General features: G+C 50.8%; 1 protein-coding gene across 1 annotated transcript in view; it reads left to right on the forward strand.

The window, feature by feature from the left end:
* The first annotated feature begins 1,535 nt into the window (after positions 1-1,535).
* The window catches only part of PTPN5 (protein tyrosine phosphatase non-receptor type 5), a 55,096-nt gene continuing 40,411 nt past the window's right edge, over positions 1,536-16,220 (forward strand). The window contains exon 1 of the mRNA XM_057553651.1: positions 1,536-1,603. The gene's annotated coding sequence lies outside the window, so the exon portion shown is untranslated. The remainder of the gene's footprint in view (positions 1,604-16,220) is intronic.

Here is a 16,220-nt window from a genome sequence, read left to right on the forward strand (position 1 = left end):
AAGTAAAGGAGCAAGCCATTTGACCATCTGGGGTAAGTTTCCAGGCAGAGAAAATAGCAGTGCAAAGGTCCTGAGGCCACAGGGTGGCTGCCATGTTGGTGATGCATTAAAAAGGCCCGTGTGACTGGAGTGGTAGGAAGTGAGGTTACAGAGTTAAATAAAAGGGAGCCAGCTCATGAGAGGCCTTGCAAGCCATTACAGGGGCTTTAGCTTTCACTTGAACGAATGGAGAGCCATTGTAGGATTTCCAGTAAAGGAGCAACGCGATCTGACTTACGTTTTAAAAGGATAGCTCTGACAGCTTCGTGGAGAATCAGCTGCAGGGGGCCAAGGGTGGCAACGGGGAGACCAGTAAGGAGGCTATTGCAGAGATCCAGGCGAAAGAGGACGGCGGCTGGAACCAGGGTGGTAGCCCTGTGATGGTGCGCCTCGGTTTCCCCATGCGAAAACGAAGCTTAGGATGCCGGCCCTGTATGCCTCCCAACGTCTCAAAAAGCCCCCATCGGGATGGAATGCCAGGAACCTCCGGCCAGCGGGGTGCCAGCCTGGGTAAAGTGGGACTGTGGGGCGCGTGGGCAGCTCCTTGCGCGTCCAGGCCTCCGGTGCCCACGAGAAAGCCTAGACAGGTACACGCCCCGTGATGCGCGTCAGGAGGGTGAGACCTGGCGGAGGAAGGTCTTGCTCCTCAGAGACTGAACAGGGAAGGGTGGGAAGGCGAGTGCCTCTCCCGAGTCCTGGAGCGGGTCCTGGGCATCCGGCACTGTGCGCGCCGCTGTATGCAACCACTCTGCTTGTGCAGGTGCGGCAACGGCATCGTGCGGGCATCATGCGGGGAGCGCCACAGCACCCCCTCCATGAAATTCCCTCCCACCCCCCGACTATGACCCCTTTGTCTCACTTTCTCCTACCCCCAGCTGTCTGCCTGGCGGTCCTGCACCGGGTTCGGCGCGCACGGCCCCGCCGGGGTCCCTCTGGCGGCCGCCGTAGCAGCGCAACCCGGGCCTGGGGCTCAGGAGAGGAGAAAATCATGAATGAAACAGATGCGGTGCTCCCGCTCCCCCGCCCTCCCGGTCCAGGCAACCTCGGCGTGGGGGCGGCGCCTGCGGGGACTCCGAGCGGAGCTGCGGGGTGGGGGCGCCCGTGGGGGCGCCCGAGATCCGGGTCGGGGATTAAGGGTCCGCGACCCGGCGCCACCTGGGCTCTGGGCGCCGCCGGAGCTCCCCGCCCCCGCGCTCGCCAGCCCCGCGGGCCCTGCGCAATTCCCGGGAAGCGGCGCAAGCCCGCCCGGGGGCGGGGCGGAGCCGGGACTAAGGGCGAGGAGCCGACCTGGCGGCTGCGCCCGAGACTCCGCAGCCGAAGCGCATTTGGTGAGGCGATCTGAAGAGGGAGCGCGCACGGAGCGCGGGACTGAGCGCCGGGCAGACGGACCGACGGACGGACGCCCCCGCACACGCAGACGCACAGAGCTCGGCGAGGTCCCCCTCACACAGACGCACACACACACTCGCGCAGACACACACAGGGACACACGCACACTCGCGCGCGCACATCCTCCCGCCAGCCTGCCCGCCCGCTCGTCGGCGCCCGGAGCCCTCTCTGGCCGGTAAGTGCGGCGCCTCCGTCGGCGCCTTTGTGTGGGGAGCTGGAAGGTGGAGGGCGCGGGGTCCCTCCCAGGGAGCCCCGGCAACTGAGACGTCCTCCAGACCCCCAAGCGGAGAAGCCGGCGCCCGCCCCCGCCACGCCCCCATGGGGCTCCCGGCGCCCCGGGACTGGGGGAGGGGTCCCCCACGCCTGGGAGGGGACCCGGCGCTGGGTAGAGGGGAGAGAGCAGCGGCCACTCCCCACGAAGCTCGTGCGCGGTTCCGGAGAGGGAGGGGAGGGATCAGGAAGGTGGTCCGGGGTGCGAGCCTTTCTGCTGCCGTGGCTGGTGCGCGGCTCTTGGCTGCATTACCTGCCTCTCCAGGGTCTGAAGCTCCGGAGGAAGGTTGGAGATCGCCGCTAGCCTGCTGGCCTGTAAACCGGGGCTCCCAGCCTTCGCTTCGCTTCGCCTCCCCCGGACCGTGTAGCTTAAACCACCAGTTCCCCACCCGCCCCCAAAATAAAAGCCCAGCGTGTTCCCCTCCCCCAGCATGCCCCTTTTTCCTGGATGAGGCCCAGGCTCCTGCAAAACCTGGAGATTGCTCGGGTCAGACTTATGAGGGGTTTACCTAACCAAGGATCATGTACCTTAGAGGGTCAAGACCAGGTGAATCTTGGGAACTCATTCAACGCCCTCATTCTACAGACGGAGAAACTGAGGCCCAGTGAGGTGGCTTGACCAAGGTCACGGGAGAGTTAGTGGCAAAGCCTGCATTAGAATCTAGCGTCCCTGGCTTTCATACTCATGTCCTCTCCTATACAATTCCATCCTTATCCTTGTTGAAGCCCCAGATCCCAAAAATTTACCTGAGTGTATCAGGAAAGTCTTTGTAATTCCAGCCCTGCCCCCTTTTGGAGCGTCGGGTGCCATTCATTCGCTACCATACTTACTGTTTAAAAAAAAAAAAAAAAGGCTGGCCTTTAATTGGCCTCTTTCAGCCTCACAGGAGATCTTGAGATTTAGTTTGGGAGAATGAAGCAGTCCTGGACAGGAGATCAGATTCCAGGGTGTTAGTCCTGGTTCTCCCAGGAGTCACTGAACCAGTGTCCTTAGTTGGACCAGGTAATGTCATGGTCAAGGAGTCATCCCCCTTCCCCCCACCTTGACCTGACTGTGTGCCTTCCCCCTCACTCTCCCCCACTCCTTAAGGGCCTAGGTCTTCTAATCCAACCAGGCTCCCTTTATCATCCCTTTGTAGAGGTCTCCGAGTCTTTCCTGTCTGGCCACCTCTCCCTCCTTGATGTTTGTTGAGTGCGGCCTCTTGGTGTTGCTGACAGAGCTGCTGGGGAAGCTTGAGTTACAGCCTCACCAGGCTCGGGTGATGGCTCAGGCAAGGCTTCCTCAAAGGCAGCTGGGTCTCCCCAGAGCTGAACCCGATGCCTGGTGCAGAGAGGGTGCCCCGAGAGGTATGTTGATGGAGTGCCAGCTGGATGGTGAATGGATAAAGTCAGTCATCTTTGAGAAGACTCTGTTGGATGGGGGAGTTGGCAAGGAAGACAGTGTTCCGTCTCTAGGGGCCTGAGGCTCTTGTCTCAAGAGCTTCCTTCTTGGGTGAGCAACCTGGCATGGAGCAGAGACAGGGTGACCAGCTGGCATAACTCCAGGGGCCACCACTCACATTGTTGTGCCTGTAAATGGCGTTGTGCTCCAGAAGCACCATTTACATAGACTTCATAAGGAGCAGTGGCCCGTGGGTTATTGCAGTGCCATGGCTCTCACCCTCAGAGTGAAGAGATCTGGCTGGACAGTTGCAGTGAATGCTTATAACCTTTCTGGGTCTCAGTTTCTCCATCCAAAAAATAAGATCATTGGATTGGTGTCAGGATATCTTTCAGGTCTGAACTGTTGGGGGGGCGTTGGGGAAGGGAGGGGAGCACTTATAGTTTTCCTCTTCTATTACTCTGTGATGAAATCATTTATGTAGGGTACTTAGCACAGGGCCTGGGGCATAGAAAAAGCTCCAGATAGGTAGCTGTTAATACCATTAAGGCCCCAGCCTTATGGATATACCCTCCACTTCTTTTTTTTTTTTAATTTATATTTATTTATTTACATATTTATTTTGGCTGTGTTGGGTCTTCGTTGCTGCGCGGGCTTTCTCTAGTTGCAGCGAGCGGGGGCTACTCTTCGTTGTGGTGCACGGGCTTCTCATTGCGGTGGCTTCTCTTGTTGCAGAGCATGGGCTCTAGAGCGCAGGCTCAGTAGTTGTGGCATGTGGGCTCAGTAGTTGTGGCACGCAGGCTCAGTAGTTGTGGCTTGCAGGCTCTAGAGCGCAGGCTCAGTAGTTGTGGCGCACGGGCTTAGTTGCTCTGCGGCATGTGGGATCTTCGTGGACCAGGGCTCGAACCCGTGTTCCCTGCATTGGCAGGCTGATTCTTAACCACTGCACCACCAGGGAAGTCCACCCTCCACTTCTTCCCTTCTTCAGATTGCCCAAGGACATGAGATTTTGAATCCTGAAAGTCCCTCTCCCTCAAAAAATCCCTCCTCCACTGATCTATTCCTGGACTTAGGGCTCAGCCAGCATAGGACATCCATGAAGTTCCCTGCGAGAAGTCGCACTTTTGTTGATCGGTTATTTCTCACCTAAGGGTGATTGAATTTGATAGTTTATATACAGTCAAACCTTTTCTTACATGCTGTCACTTATATTTAATCCTCATAACACACCCATGATATCAATAGCGTTATTATTCCCATTTTATAGATGGGGAAGTTAAGACTCAGAGTTTAACTTATCTAAGGATTTGTACTGTAAAAGTCTCAGAGCCAGGTAGCTGTGTCTCCAGCTGAGAGCATTTGACCCCAGATTCTGAACTCTTTCTTCTATGTCACGTTGCCTGTCCTTTCCTGAAACCTGTCCGAAAAGAGAGACAGATGACCCCTTGGATAGAATTGAGAAGGAGGGGTTTATTCTTCTGGAAGACGAGGAATGGCTTCTTGGAGAAGCGAGGTAGCATTTGAGCTGGGTCTAAATGACTTGTACAACGGAAGGAAGGAGGAAAATATTATAAGTAGTGGAAACAACATGAGCAGAGAGCCGGCGGTGGGGGCTTCTAGGACGTGTGTAGAAACTGGAAAGCAATTCATTCCAACTGGGCAAAAAGGGTAAAAGAGGAGCCGTGAGAAGGAAAGCTGGGTAGGAAGGTGGAGGCAGTTGCTGGGAGCACTGAGTGCCAAGCCACGTGATCGTCGGCCTTTAGTTTTTGAGTGGGGGAGAGACATGATCAAGCGTGGCCGTTAGGAAACTCACTCTGGCTGCCCCATGGAGAACAGATTGGAGGAGGAGAGCCTGCTGGCAGGGAGCCCAGGTAGGAAACAATGACAGTGGTATAGGTAAGAGTTAAGGAAGGTTTAGATAGGGGAGGTGGGGGGCGGGGGGTTGTAAGAATGCAGAGAAAGAGGAGTTGATGCAGGAGACCACAGTGTCACCAGACCTGGCAGAGGATTGGATGTGGGAGTAGAGGGAGGGAGGAATGAGAAGTGATGGCAAGGTTTGGAGCCTGAGTGGCTGGGCATCCATTCACAGACAGAGCCCAGCAGGAGGGGGAAGGGGAGGCTCAGGAGTGGGGGCCATGATCTGACAGGGTACCAGAATGACTCCTGCAAAGCTGGCTCACCGAGCACCCCAAAGTGTCCAGAGCCAGTTGCTTCCTTCCTCCTTCATTCATTCATTTATTATCCAAATACATAGAAACATCTGTTAGGTGTGAGGTTGTTCTAGGCTCTAGGGATACATTGCTGAAAAAGATGAACTTCCTGTCCGAGCTCTACCAAGGGAGACAGAAAAGAAAACGTAAGCAAAGTATAACATTTCAAGAGGTGAGCAATGCTCTGGAGACAAATGAAGCAGGATGAGGGGTGACTTGGGGGAAGAGATTTACCTTTAAAAAGAATTGTCTTCAAGGAAGTGGTATTTGAACAAAGACCTGAATGAAGTGAGGAAGTGACCTTGGGGAAGAGCATTCTGGGAAAAGGAGACCGCAAGTGCAAAGGCCCTGTGGGTAAGAATAGCTTGCTGTTTTCAGGGAACAGCAAGTGTGGCCGTAAAACATAGGTCAAGAGGGAGGGTGGAAAGGGAAACAGTAGGAGAGAGGGGCAGGCCCAGATCACGTAGGTGCTTACAGGCCTGAGGAATAAGAGGTCGTATGATGTTAATGAGTACAAGAGAACTGGAGTCCTATTCTCCTTGTGTTCGTCATGCCTAGAAAACCAAGCCCGACACTCAGCAGTGGCTCACTAAATAGTTGTCTAATGAATGAATGTTGGAAACCACCATTTACGTACGAAGCCTCATATCTTGGACTAAATAAAGATGTTGTAGCATAGTAAGGGCATAGTAAGCTATGTATGATCAAAATGATAAAGCTCAGATGATTTGAATATCTGTGATGTCATTCAAGCCTGAAAATTTGAGTCATGTCTGTATATTCAGTATGGCTGTTGACTAAGGCGAAATAGTAAAACATACCTGAAATGACTGTAAAACAATTAAAATGGTAACATTTTTTGGTCTTCCTTCATCCCCTTTCCAGTGCAAATATACAACCTTTTGGCTTCATTTCAAAGTTTCCCTTGTGCAACTCTTATGCCCTCAGACATTTCCCTTGTAGAGATTTTAAAGAAACTCATCTCTAGCACAAAGGCCCATACTTGCAGGACCAGGAATTATCATCTTCAGTAAATTGACAGATTCCCAAAAAAGGCAGAGAGGGCAGTGGGGAAAGAGAAACTATTTATAGAAGTATAAATTCTTTAAGCACCCAATTAATTGTTTAAATGGATCTATAAGTGCGAATGGAAAAACTCCAGAAGATGGTTAATCGTTTAAAGCTTTTTGTCTGCATTCGGTTGAACACAGGGTATGTGTGAACATTTCAAAATATGTGGCACCCTTTACCAAAAATTTAACTCACACACCAGGAAATATGTTCTTACCAGTGTGGGTCAGCGCAGCTATCTGTGTGTAAGTACCTGTGTTCAGTCCGAAGTTTACTCATGATTAAGTGACCTGGGGCAAGGTCCTTCCCCTCTCCCAAACTGTTTCCCCATCTCTAGGAGGTAGGGCTTGGGTTTCTAGGGCCCCTATGGCACTAAGCACTGTGGTCTGTGATATCTGTAGGCCCACACTGTTGTCTTCCTGGAGGACAGTGACCACTGTCACAGTGTGGGGCTGTGGCTCGCTGTGGCACTCAGATGATTTGGTGGATGGGAGGTAGACAGGCGGTCCTGTCACAGAGGAGACGGGATGCTTCCATCAACAGTCAGAGCCACATACTAGGCTGGACCTTTTGAGAGGGCAAGTTGACAGGTAGTCTAAGTCTTCTTAGAATCATAGTCTCTTTAGGTGCCCTGGTCCAAATTCCATCTGATTCTGCATGTCTTGTCACCTCTAGGAACTGGAAACTCAGGTCAGCTGAAGAAAAAAACTAAAAACCTTTTTAGTTTTTGAACAGTACCATCACCAAAAAGCTCTTCCTTATGGAAAGTAAGGTCTTCCCCCATTCTTCAATATCATCCCCATCTTTTTTGCATCTGGTGAGATGTGGGACAAGCACCTTGGACACCAATATCTGGCAAAGCTCCAGAATTCCCAGACTCTTAGACAGAAGAAAGCTTTTCCCACTCAGCTGCGGCACATAGAATAAAAGCCACCCTCCTTCCTGTGTCCCCCTTGAAGCAGCCTTGACGCAAGTTTCCATACCTGGGGTGAGGCATGCTGAGTTGGGAAGGGATCTCCTCGAGCTAGATGCAGGGAATCCACAATTTGTAAGCAAGCAAGCATCTTGGTGAGAATTCCTAACTTTGAGCTAATGTAGGGGATAAACTGTTCTTGGCCAAGTCTGGTTACTGTTACTGTGATAGCAGAATACAGACCCTAAATTGCCCTTCCTTTGCATGGTGAGGTGGTTGGTTGATGTCATTAGAGAGACATACCAAGCTTTGATATGTCTTTCTTAAGAGTGGAAATGTTCTCTTTCTCCCCCAACTCTCTGGAAGCCACTCAGGAGGGATTCAGTGGACTTCAGTGGTGGGTGGCATGTGGCTGTCTGAAGTGGATTCCAAAGATTGTATATTTCATTATCTGCCTAAGACTGTGACCCAGCCTTTGAAAAATAAATTACATTGTAAAAATAACACAACCTACTATAGAACAACTGTAAGATGAACCATGATTTTATAGATGAACCATGATTTTATATGTCCCATTCTGTTTCTTCTGTAGGTCTGTATCTTTTATAGTTGAAATGAGTCCACATCTAGTTTTGTACCCAGCATTTTTCACTTAACATGTTCTTGTAACTTCTGTACTCATACATGACCTTCTTCTATCCTCAATGGCTTCCATACTTTACTTAATCATTTCTTAATTGGTGGACATAGTCAGCAGTGAACATCTTCAAGCACACAGCTTTTCCATCTCAGATTCTCAAGGCATCTGATTTAAGCATCCCCAATAGGGTATGACAGGACCCGGGGGAGGGGGAAAGAAGAGCACAAGGTTAAAGTACATGTCGTCTGTGGACAGATGCAGGTTGATTTCATGGATACAAATGACGTGGTCCTGGGTCCTGGGGTAGAAAGAAAACAATGGACACCAGAGCTGGAGCCATGGAGAGGATGGAGAGGGACGTTATGGGCCGGGAGGCCAAAGTCACAGAGCACTGAGGGTGTGATGGAGGGGTGTCAGATTTCAGATGGAGTCCCTCCAACATTTTATTGATTTGCTTTGGGGTGCCTTTTAAAAATTATGGTGCAATACATAAAATTTACTATTTTAACCATTTTAAGTATATAGTTCTGTAGCACTAAATACATTCACATTGTTGTGCAACCGTCATCACCATCTACCCATAGAACTCTTTTCATCTTGCAGAACTGAAACTCTGTACCCATTAAACAATAACTCCTCATTCTCCCCTCCCCCCAGTCTCTGGTAACCTCTATTCTACTTTCTGTCTATGAATTCACGTGTTCTAGGTACCTCATGTAAGTGGAATCATATACCATTTGTCCTTTTGTGTCTAGCTTATTTCACTTAGCATAATGTTTTCAAGGTTCACCCGTGTTGTAGCATGTGTCAGAATTTCCTTCCTTTTTAAGGCTGAATAATAGTCTGTTGTACGTATATAACACATTTGCTTATCCGTTCATCTGTTGATGGACACTTGGGTTGCTTCCACCTTTTGACTATTGTGAATAGTGGAATAATGCCGTTATGAATGTTGATATACAGGTATCTGCTTGAGCCCCTGCTTCCAGTTATTTGGGGTATATACCTAGAAGTGGAATTGCTGGATCAAATGATAAATCTGTATTTAATTTTTTGAGGAACCACGGGGTGCTTTTTATTAAGGATTTTTGTGTACTCATCAAAAAAGACCACTAAGTGAAGTCTTAGGACTGGAGGGTCCAGGAAGAAACCATTAATTTTTTAAAGCAAATTTTGTGTAGGTTTCTGCATGGCATGAGGGAGAAGACAGGCAAGTGAACAGAATACAAATGAATCCACCCTCCATTTCTGAAGAATTATTGTGATTTAGAGGCATCGTGAGTGGGAAAAGAAAGCTCTCAGGAGAGATCTTAGGGATGGAATTCATTCGTGCATACAGGTATTCACTGTGCCAGGAAATCGACACGCCATGAGGACCTTGCCCACAAGGAGCTTGTGTGTGTCCGTTGGGAGCACCAGAGAGTAACCGGGCAACAGTGATCTGTACTGATGCTCCCTGCAGTAATCCGAAATACTAACTTTTCTGAGTGCTTACTGCGTTATCTCACCTAATCTTTATCACAGTTCATTGCACAAGGTTTTTATTATCCTCAGCTTATAGATAAGGAAATAGACTCAGAGAGCTTAAGTAACTTGCCAGGAGCACACAGCAAGTAAGTGGCAGAGCCAGAATTCACACCTAGGTAGTAATTGTGCTTTGGTGATGAGCTGAGGGCTGTGGGGACACAGGAGAGGCACCTGTCCAGCGTGGTGGTCAGGGAAGGCTTCCTGAAGGAAGGGGTCAGGCAAGCGTTTTAGTGTAAGTTGGCAGTGTTCTTCTTTTGCCCATGATTTCAGAACATGGCTTTTGGTGGCAGCAGCAGCAATATCCAGCCCTGCTTCCCGTGACTCCGGCCTCCCAGGGCGCCCCGCCTCACTGAGACTGCATTTCACAGGAAGGCGGTGACAGTCAGCATTCCTGGTGCTTATCTTGAGGCAGGGAGGCCAGAGGTGGGAATGTGTCCTTTTACCTCTTACATTTGCCGCCTCTGACTTCCTTAGCTGGCCTCCTTCTGGGATGCCTTAGAGGGACATCCCAGGGCACCTCCTGGGCCTGGGCAGCTTCGGGCCAGTGGGCTGGAGTTGGCCAAATATAAGGCCGAGGAGTGGCAGTGGAGGTCATATGTCCACCTCTGTGTCACTTCACACCTAAGATACCTGGACCTTGTGGGCTCCCATCACCTCAAAAGCCCCGTCTTCCCAGAACCCAGATGTAGCCAGTTCTTTCTGCCCTTTGAACCCCTTGTAGCTCCCCGTGGCCTACAGCAATGTTTCTCGACAGGGACCCTGCTGGCCTTTGGGTGGGGGAGTTCTCTGTTATGACAGCATCCCTGGCCAATCCCCTGAATATTTCCCAGGAGGACCCTTCAGTCATTGTGACAAGCAAGAACACTCACACGCATTTTTAAGGTCTGTTTTACGAATGAGAATATGTGCAGACCTTCAGCGTTCCATTCAGTGAGTTTCAACGATTGTATGAAGTTGGATAACCATCACCGGGCTTGAGATGTGGAACATTTCCATCACCCTGCAAAGTTCCTTCTTTCTCCTTCCCAGTCAGTACCTGCCCTCAGAGGTAACCGTTGTTGCCGTTTCTGTCACTGAAGATGAGTTTTGTCTGTTCTCGATCTTCGTATAAGTGGACTCATGTGGCATGCGGTCTTTTGTGTCATAAAGTAGTTTTTGAGATTCATCTGTGTTGTTACACCCTCACCCTCCCTGACACACACACAGATCTCTAAATGCCAACTAGAATGGCGGTCCCTGCCTTAATCTAACTGAGGAAAAGTGGGCTGTGAGTTAAAGTCAGTGTGTGTTCACCAGATGCGTGAAGCCCTCTGCCGTGTGATGTGAGGCCCCTCACCTGCCCGCTGTCCAGTCACACTGAGGTGCCCGCCTTCTCCCAGCTCGCCTCGCCCTCTCACCTCTCGTGGCCTTTGCCCGTGCAGTGTTCTCTGCCTGCAGCATCCTCCCCACTGTCTGGTGAACTCTGCTTGTCCTTGAGATGCTCAGACATCACCTCCCTGTGCAGCTTCCCAGACTCTCCCTTTTGCCCTCCCAGGCACTCTCATTACACAGCCTCTGTTGACAGTTAGCACATATTTGACTCTGCTCACAAGACTGCAAGCTGGTTGAGGGCAGGGACTGGGGCTTAGTCATCTGGGGATCCTCGCAGGCCCAACATACAGAGCCTGATAGTAGACACGGATCTAAGATTACAGCAGGTCTTGTCTCAGCATTACTTAGAGGCAGATTGGGTCTAAAATAACTGTGCAAAATATATCCCTAAACCGCTCTCTGAAATTGTTCAAAGAAAGGTGATGAAAAAAGACAGTGTAATCTTTGACTACAGATGATAAATGTAGCGTTAAACTCACTGCCAGTGAGGCAGAGACCTCCAGCCCTTCCCCCAGAGGACCTGGCATCATGGGAAATGGATGGGCATTGATGAGTGCAAAGTAGTACAGCTCAGGGAGCCAAGGGGATGGGCAAAAGAGTAGAGTCAGTCATGGGAGGCTGCCTGGAGGAGGTGAGTTCCAAGGGTTTTTCAAAGAGGCGTCTGTTGAGCCAGAGAGTTACGTAATCGGGAAATCTATAGAGAGCCTTAAAGCATGATCCAAGGCAGCCTGGATCATGGTCTGACCTGTCCTCTTGTGACTGTGGTCCTGAGTCTCACGTAGCTGCCCTTCCCTCCCCTTTCACTCCTTTTAACTCACTTCTTCCTTCCTTCTTTTCTTCTGTTTAGTCGCTCCTTCCCATCTTCCTTCCAAACTTGAATGTGCAGAAAGAGCTGGATGTACATTGCCCGGCCTTCCATCCCTCCTTCTCTGCACTGGACTCCCTGTCTTGGGGGTTATAGAAGGAGGCTCATCCCTTGCCCCCTCCCAGCCTGGGCAGCTCACAGAAGCCAAGTTTATGGACAGGAGAGGGAGGGAGCAGCCCAGGGTGGAGTGTGGTCCTTTTTTTTTTTTTTTTTTTTTAAATAAATGTATTTATTTATTTATTTATGCTGTGTTGGGTCTTCGTTTCTGTGCGAGGGCTTTCTCTAGTTGCGGCGAGCAGGGGCCACTCTTCATCGCAGTGCACGGTCCTCTCACTATCGCGGCCTCTGTTGTTGCAAACAGGCTCCAGATGCGCAGGCTCAGTAGTTGTGGCTCACGGGCCCAGTTGCTCCACGGCATGTGGGATCTTCCCAGACCAGGGCTCGAACCCATGTCCCCTGCGTTGGCAGGCAGATTCTCAACCACTGCGCCACCAGGGAAGCTCATGTGTGGTCCATTTTGAGGTACCGAGTTACAAATCAAAACGGTGGGGGAAGAATTCAGCCAGAAGAGAGGTCAACGTGCACTAGACTCCCTGGGGAGGCTTCCTGGAGGCGGCATGAGCTGAGGCAGGCCCTGGAGGAGCAGGGGGCCACAGCTCGGAGGAGAGGAGCAGGGAGCCCTGTCCAGGAAGGAGGAATGGGGGAAACAAGAGCTGAGAAGCAGGAGTGAGCGTGGCTGGGAGGCGGGGCAGTATGCATGGCGGAGGAGGATTTGGGGAATCCTACGAAGTTGGGTTTCAGTTCTTTGCGCCCCACCTTCCTGAGGGCTCTGGGTCTGACCCAGGGGACCTGGAAACAGCCCGGGGCTCTCCAGAAGGGAGAGGATAGTTCTCCCGGAGAGGCCCCGCCCATCCTCAAGCTAGTCTCTCCTGCGTCGTTCTCATTAGCTCCAGGACACCTGGCAGAGCCTGAGGAAAAAGGAAACAGAGCTTTGTAGCTGATGGCACTGCCTGATACAAAGGGCAGGAGTGGCTCCCGTGCCGTGTTGACTTAGAGGGCACCAGGAGATGCAGCTTTAAGCCAGGTCAGCTGTGGTGACAAGGAGCATGTCAGCCCTGGGTCGCTTCGTACTTTCTGCGCTTCAGTCACTTCCTCGGTCATTACCACCACCCTGCGGCCAGCAGCTCCTATTGCTTCCATGGCCCAGAGGAAGAAACCGAGGCTCAGAGAAGTTAGGACACTGATCCAGGGCCCCGTGGGGAGAGGGTGGCAGAGCACAGCGTTTCAGCCGTGTCTCTTGGCCTCCAAATCCATGCTTTTTGCAGAGGACCGTGGCTGCCTTAAGGTATGCAGCCTCAGAATGGCCAGTCTGTTGTGTTTCTAGGCATTCCACCAATGACGGAAGAGTCTGTTGACAGCCCACCCCAGGCACCAGGTTTCCAGACCCTTTTCAACCTTGATTCCTGGTCCCCTCTGCTTTTTTTTTTTTTTTTTTCCTCTTTCCCATTCCATTCAGCTTCCTGGCTCACACTCTATTCTCTCTCCTGGCAAAGGTGCCTCAGACCTAACTAAGGTTTCCAAACAGCCTCTGCCTCCCAGGCCCTGCCTCTGACTGTTTGCCTGATTCTTTTACCAAACCCTGAAGTGCCAAGATCTTCCCAACCTGAGCACAGAAGGGTTAAATCAGAGGCTGAGTGTGAGGGCCCTGATAGAGAACTAGACCCCCCAGTGAGGTATGGCAGGAGCTAGAGGTTTCCCTAGCTGCAGGTGGGAGCAGACCTAGCTCTGTACCCCAGCTCTCCCCTCTGCAAGTGCATACAAGCCCTATGAGAAGTGGTTTTGTAAGCGACGAAGAGCAGAGCAAATGCCAGATAGGATCTTCATGGATGATCCGGACCAAGGCACAGGCAGCCCTGGCATCCAGGCCCAGGGTTGGCATCAGGGACGTCTAGGGCTAAAACCAGAGACAGGTAGAGACCAGAAGCACAAGATCATTTGTGATCAGGGTGGGTATATAACCAGCACTGCCCCCTACCAAGTGGAAGGGGCAGAGCTGTAAGAGTGGACAAGGCCTCAGTCCTAGAAGGCAGATGACCGAGACAGAGACTCTGCCTGCCAGAGCATCAGGTGGAAAGCCAGGCGCTGGAATGGGGCCAGTGTCTGAGCCAGACAAGCAGCAGTGAGACTGAGTGTTGTGAAAACTCTTAACAGTAATATTAGTTACCACTTACATGGTGCACTCTGTGCTAGGAACTCTTATAAGAGTTTTATGTTTTCTCATCTCAATAATATTTTGAGTTAGGTACTACTACTGTGTACCTATAATATTTGAGTTAGGTCCATTTTACAGATGAGAAAACTGAGGCACAGAGAGTTTGAGCAAAACTCCTGATCTCCTCCAAAACTGGAAGCATGACCCTTCACATTGATAGCTTGAAATCAGCCATGGTGGGAGCATTTACACCCGGGAAATCAGCAAATGCCACAAATCATGGCTTTTTAATTTTTTATTTATTTAAAAAAATTCTTTTTTCTGAGAACCAGTTTACTAGCACACCACCAGACTCATCCCAGAGCCTCCGTGGACCTCACCTATGGGAGAGAAGTCCTGTATTAACTGAGAAGCAGGCAACGCCTGACACACTAGACGACAGCATTTTTAGGAGCTTACTGGGCCCTGTCTAAGCATTTTGCATGCATCTCATGTAAAAACTTCATGTGAGGATCAAAATTCATTTAATCTCCGTAAGAACCCTCTGAAGTGTAGACACTGCTTTCCTCATTTCACAGATGAGGAACCTGAGGCACGGAGAAGTCAAGTATCTTGCCCAAGATCAGGCACCCAGTGAGGGAGCCTTGATTCAGACTCGGGCAGCCCAATCCCAAAGCCTGTGCTTTGTGGCGTTTTTAATGAGACATTTATAAATGCTCAAACCCTAGCTTATTTTTCATTTATTTTTTCAAGAATAACTCTTGAATATCTGCCTGCTGCCAGATAGGGTATTAAATACAGGAAATAGGAACGTCCACGTCAGAGGCCGTACACCTAGTGGTTTCAATAAAGCCTGGGCCTGGGGTTGAGGCAAACGGAGTTTGAAGCCTGCTTCTGCAGCCTACCAACTGGGTGACCTTGAGCAAGTGACTCAGTCTCTCCAAGTCCTCATCTCCACATGTGTAGGAGGCAGCTAACGGTGTTTTAGTTCATAGGGTTATGGTGAAGGATGAGTGATGTAATACATGTACAGCACTTGGCAAGGTATCCAGCACTCAGTAAGCACTCAATAAAAGGAGGCTGCCGTGATTATAATCCACAGGTTTGTGTTCCGGTAGCTCCGTGTGAGGTGGGGATACAGGCATCAAAGATTCACCGAGGGACTTCCCTGGCAGTCCAGTGGTTAAGACTCTGCACTTCCATTGCAGGGGGCACGGGTTCGATCCCTGGTCGGGGAACTAAGATCCCGCATGCCACGTGGCATGGCCAAAAATAAAATGAAAAACTAAAATAAGTTTTTAAAACAATAGATGATCACCGAATAGAGCGTGAGAACAGAAGGCGGGTACCCAGTTCTTCCTAAGGGAGACAGGGAGGGTTCTGCTGAGGGGGTCACATTTGAACAGGGTCTTGAAAGAGTCTCAAAGAGTTTTCCAAGCAGAGAAGGGAAAAGGGGGCTTTTTCCCTGAAGGGAAAAGTGCATTCCAAGGCATCATAAGTAGGAGCAAGCATCTAACAGAATGGAAATACCAGAACACCCCCCTCCCGAGAGGTGTGATCACGCCTTCACATTTGTAACTGTTTCCTCCTTGTAAATTAAACTGTATACCTGGAGCATGGGGGGTGTAGAAAGAGGGAGCAGAAGGGGGATGTTTTCAGAATCTTGGAGAGCAGATGGTTCAACCAGATGACCTTTGAACTCTGAAATCCCGCTGTTCGATTGATCATCTCTGGGCTCCTGTCCACCACACGGATAGGACCGTCCTCAGTACGTACTGATCCACACAGCTGAGCTGGGCCTCCATGAGTAACTGGCTGGGGTGGGAACACCGTCCCCACTTGAAGGTTGGGCAGCCTCTGCCCCAGGCTGCATGGACCAAGGGCTTGTTTCCCTGGTGCTGGGAGCACCCTCTGCTGCTTCCCTGCCACTCCACCACCTCCGCCTCATCAAACCTTGATAGCCCCAGAATTGAAACTTGACCTTAAGGAGAGGCCCTTAAAAGTCATTAAATTCAATTCCTTTGATTTTCATTTGTGGCTACTGACACTCAGATTAGAGGAAATGACTGGACCAAGGTCCTACAGTGGCCTAGGACTAGAGCCCAGGGCTGCTGGGTCCTTGGCCATGGAGCACATTTGTTCTTCCAGTAATGGAACACAGCTGCCACCATCATGCACACTCTCCGCTCCAGCCAGTCTCCCAAGCAGGGCTTCCGGGGCTGCTACTTCAGGTGGAGAAACCTGAGGTCGGGGTCCAGGGCAGCACTTCCTGTCGTTCTGTTCCTGGGGAGGACACACAAGGTAATGGCCCCGCAGCAGTGAGCTCCTTCAG

Source organism: Balaenoptera acutorostrata, chromosome 9, assembly GCF_949987535.1.
Source record: "Balaenoptera acutorostrata chromosome 9, mBalAcu1.1, whole genome shotgun sequence".
Lineage (NCBI taxonomy): Eukaryota > Metazoa > Chordata > Mammalia > Artiodactyla > Balaenopteridae > Balaenoptera > Balaenoptera acutorostrata.